This window comes from Numida meleagris, chromosome 8, assembly GCF_002078875.1.
Source record: "Numida meleagris isolate 19003 breed g44 Domestic line chromosome 8, NumMel1.0, whole genome shotgun sequence".
Lineage (NCBI taxonomy): Eukaryota > Metazoa > Chordata > Aves > Galliformes > Numididae > Numida > Numida meleagris.
The window spans coordinates 18,089,526-18,093,802 of record NC_034416.1 but is presented as its reverse complement, the minus strand read 5'-3'; the positions used below and the strand labels follow the sequence as shown (position 1 = coordinate 18,093,802).

The 4,277-nt window shown below is 41.2% G+C and overlaps 1 long non-coding RNA gene across 1 annotated transcript; it reads right to left on the bottom strand.

Annotated features, from left to right (window-relative positions):
• Window positions 662-4,034, bottom strand: LOC110403121. Its single transcript, XR_002441519.1, has 3 exons — window positions 3,907-4,034; window positions 1,354-1,422; window positions 662-737 (listed from the first exon to the last, which is right to left on the bottom strand). It is a non-coding gene; the product is annotated as an uncharacterized LOC110403121 (long non-coding RNA).

The following is a 4,277-nucleotide window of genomic DNA, read 5'->3' as shown; positions in this document are numbered from 1 at the left end:
GGGGAAGTTGGATTGCGTTATACGGCATGTCACCCTGCCTCTCCTGTGCTCAAGTGGGATCTTCTTAACTTCAGCAGATGCGACTCCTGCAGGCCGTTTTCCAGAGACATTTATTTTGGGACTGGAAATGCATCTGCAGAAGGAAGCTCTCCTTTGTCTGGTGGAAAGAGCTGGCACCAGCAGCTGAGCTGAGACCGCTGGCTGCTGTCAGATAGAGCACACTGCAGATTTAGAAGGCAGCAAACTTCACTCACTACCTGCCTGTTGCGGATTTAACCAGCAGTTCAAAAACGAAAATCTCAGTATTGTATTACAAATCCCCTAAGGCATCCAGCAGGTTTTTTGTGTTATAGGTATTTTGGTGTATATTTTTTTTTTATATAACTTTTCCAGAATTTCCATTAGCTACTGTAAGACTGGATGGATAACTGCCCATGGTTTGGCTCAGTTCTCCAACAGTCAAGTGTCTACAAGTTGGGAAGCATTGGCTTTCGCCTGTGTCAGTTGGTGCCTTGCTGTGAAACATGCAAAATGCTTTTGCTGTATGTTTTCCAAAATGGAACATTTTACAGCCCTGCTCTACTGCCAGGACACCCTTACGAAAGGAGCTAATCTGCGCTAATGATTGTGTAAGAATAAAATGAAAGAAAGAACACTGTAACTTCTCTGAATTTATGGCATTACAGTCCTTCCCATGGCAACACAGAGAGTCAGATGGTTCGGTAGCAAAGTACAAGCTGGAAGAAAAGGAAAACAATGACAAAGAAAAAAAAACAACAGAGGAAACAATGTCATTTTCTCTAAAAATATAAGAACCAAGTAATAAAAGAAAATCCCTGTAAATGGTAGTCTGCTTGTAAAGAATATCCTTCAATGTATGTTCATTTCTTTCTATTAAACTAGCTTGTCTAAAACTTTACAGAAAGCCCTTTTATATTCCATTATACTGAATAGTAAAGCATTCAGGTCTAATACTATTACTGATAAAGAAACCAAAAGCATATTTACAGAGACTGAATGTCTATAAAGAGCAGGCCAAGCAAGCCTCTTGAGAAACGAAACTCCCATATCAGATTATTGCGTGAAAAAAAAAATAGCCTGCTCTTCTCAATTACAGCACCGATCGGGGTTATTTAGAAAGGAAGTCATTCTGATTTTCTATCGTAAAAACACTTTTCTTAAGCCTGTAAACATCCAATAAATTAATTTTTTAGGGAAGGTCTGTTTTGCAGAAAGATATTTATGAAAAGCTTCAGTTAATGATTAGAGAGGATTTAATAACGTAATAACTGACTAATGCTAGCACACAATAAGTACAGCCAATTAGATCCCTGAACAGAGCTGGTGTTTTACCTCATGTCCTTTGACAGTTCCGTACATAAGCCAAGTTGCTTGGGTCCATCCTTCCTACAGTAGTGAAAGCTGTAGCAGAAAACTTCTCTTTAGGTCATAAGCAAAAAGTATTTAATAGTGATCGTCAGGGTAACAATCTGACAGAGCTGAATACAAAATCATGCTGATGATTTATGCATATGAAACACACAAGGAAGTTGGGTTATTTAGTGTAAACACAGGCCAATTTAATATTGCCAATGATACTGAATATAAACTTTTCCCTTACAAAATACATTCATATTATGGCTCAGTACTCTGCTGAGCACTATAGGTGCACTACCAAAGCTAATAAGAGTCTTTTTATTACAAAGCACTTTGAGCCAGACCCTGGAATTAACATCATTCCTGGCTGTGCAATTTACCTCTGAACAAAAATGAAAGAAATGTTACCCCAAGTCTGGCAAGAGGGAAAAAGAGGTTGTGGGCCAAAATCGGGAATACTAACAGTGCACAACTGTATCCCGTAAAACTAAAACTGCCACTTTACTACTTGAATCTTTCCTAGTGAGATTTAATTTAATTTTTAAGGACTTCAGGGCAGGTTAATGAGGGTCTACTTCTGCGGTAGACAGAAAGTATTTAAAATGGGTCAAGAGCAGACCCTAGACAGACCACTGCAATACTTCAGGGCTTTAAAATCCTGAACCAAACTTCATCTGTTTGCAACATTTGGATATTCTGGCTCTTAGAACTGATGCTGCCAGCGCTCACAGCCGCATGGTGCGGTGTTGTCATAGCCTGCAACTGGGGCAGTGTAGTTGGGTTGTGTTGGAAGAGGCCATACTCCGGTGGGTTAACACACCTGGTATGTAGACAGGTTACATTTCTGTCTGTATAGTGGAATGTGAAACACAACAGAAGTGCTTAAGAAAAAGTAGAAGAGGGAAAATCATAGAATCATAGAATCATGGAAACATAGAATGGCCTGGGTTGAAAAGGACCTCAAAGATCATCGAGTTTCAACCCCCCTGCTGAGTGCAGGGCTGCCAACCACCACACCAGGCTGCCCAGAGCCACGTCCAGCCTGGCCTTGAACACCTCGAGGGACGGGGCATCCACAACCTCCTTGGGCAACCTGTTCCAGTGCGTCACCACCCTCTGAGTGAAAAACTTCCTGCTAATATCCAACCTAAACCTCCTCTGACTTAGTTTAAAACCATTCCCCCTTGTCCTATCACTATCCACCCATGTAAACAGTTGTACCCCCTCCTGTTTATACGCTCCCTTCAAGTATTGGAAACTACAAATAAATGCAAGCAGAACCGTCTCTGAAATAAGTTATATATGAAAATTAAGGTTCAGATCCTTTGTATTGAAACCATCTGTAAGAAAGCGAAGGGAAGAATTAAAAACTGCCAGACTGATAGTGAGACCCCTTCCACAGGCAGTTCTCAGGTGCTGCTAGTAAGTTTCTGTTGGAGCTAGCTCCCATACAGCCACGGAGCAACAGTTCCCACCAGCTGCAGCTGGAGAGGTGGTGTGTGCCCACCTGGAAGGCACAGAGCCAGGCGGCCCTGCTGGGCACGGGTAACAACCAGAAGTGAACTTTAATTGATGTATGTGCCTGACAAAAAGTTAGCACTTAAATACCTATATAATTGCATGCATTTGTATTTGTGGAAGTGTCTTACTGCCACTGCGTCACTATAAAAATGCAAAACAAGTGCAAGCATGTTGTGTTTATTAAACCACGAAAAAAATGTTCAGACAGCCTTATGACTTAGGTTTCAAAAGCATGGAAACAGGCAGAGAAAAGAAAGGGGAAGAATCAGAAACCAAATTCTCAGTTTTCTCTTTTCTTGCCTAGTTACCGAAGCAGGTAGGGTGGAGTACACAGCCCTTTGGGATGTCTGCGGTAATGATCTTGCCTTTTAGAATAAATGATATCAAAGAGTGTTGCAAATTTAACAGTTTTATATCAGACTTAAGTGCAAGATAACTGCACCTATATCTGAGATGTGCTAGGAAAATGGTCACAGAAAGGGAAGAATACTTTCCCTACCCCAAGAAACTGCCAAGGAATCATAGGTGTGCAGAATGTAATTATGTAGACTGAAATTAGGCCAGTTCACTATGGCTAATTCCTTGTCTTTTACAACAAGTGCCACAGGATCTTTAATGCCACAGATGATTAGGTTGTCAGCTTTATGTATCGTCTGCAAGTTGGCAGCTCTAGTAGCTTACCCAATGTCACGTCCAGTTCTCAGAGCACAGGGATAAATACTGGCTGGCATGGTGACATGCAGCATTTCTCCTCAGTTCTCCCTGACCCCATGTTCCCCACCAGCGGAGCTGTGGATCTAGTGCCTTCCCCATTCAAGCTTTCAGCTTCAGGTTTCCATTTATTAAATCAGCCATTCCATCATCATCGTTTATGTCCTATTCATACATCATTTCTAGCTATTGTAATACTTCTTCTCAGGATTTAAATAACTTTGACATCAAATAGCTTGTGCAATCTGAACAAAGAGACCTAAGCCATCAGAATAGCTTTATCTGAAATATACTCACAAATAAATGAAAGGAAAATGTTGTTTGTGTTCTTTTTGTGTTTTGTGAATAAGAGTTATGCAGGAAGAGAGCTATTCAGCACGGAGTGTTTTGTGGCAGCAGCCAGATGCAGCCCCAGCAGTTGGGGCATGTTGCTGTGACTTCACAATGAACACTGCTCCGAACCGTCCAGTTAATATCATACCTCCAAATTTTGGATGGTAACTACGATACTGGCTACCTGAGAACAATACAGTTTGCTTTTAGAACTCTCCTCTAAATCCAAGTGTTAATTTTGTTCTGTTTCTCACCCACCTTTCTGTGTAATGCACTTGCCTGTTCCTCAGCTGCTTCCTTTGCAAACTTTTAGTCAGTCAGATGTTGACAGTCTA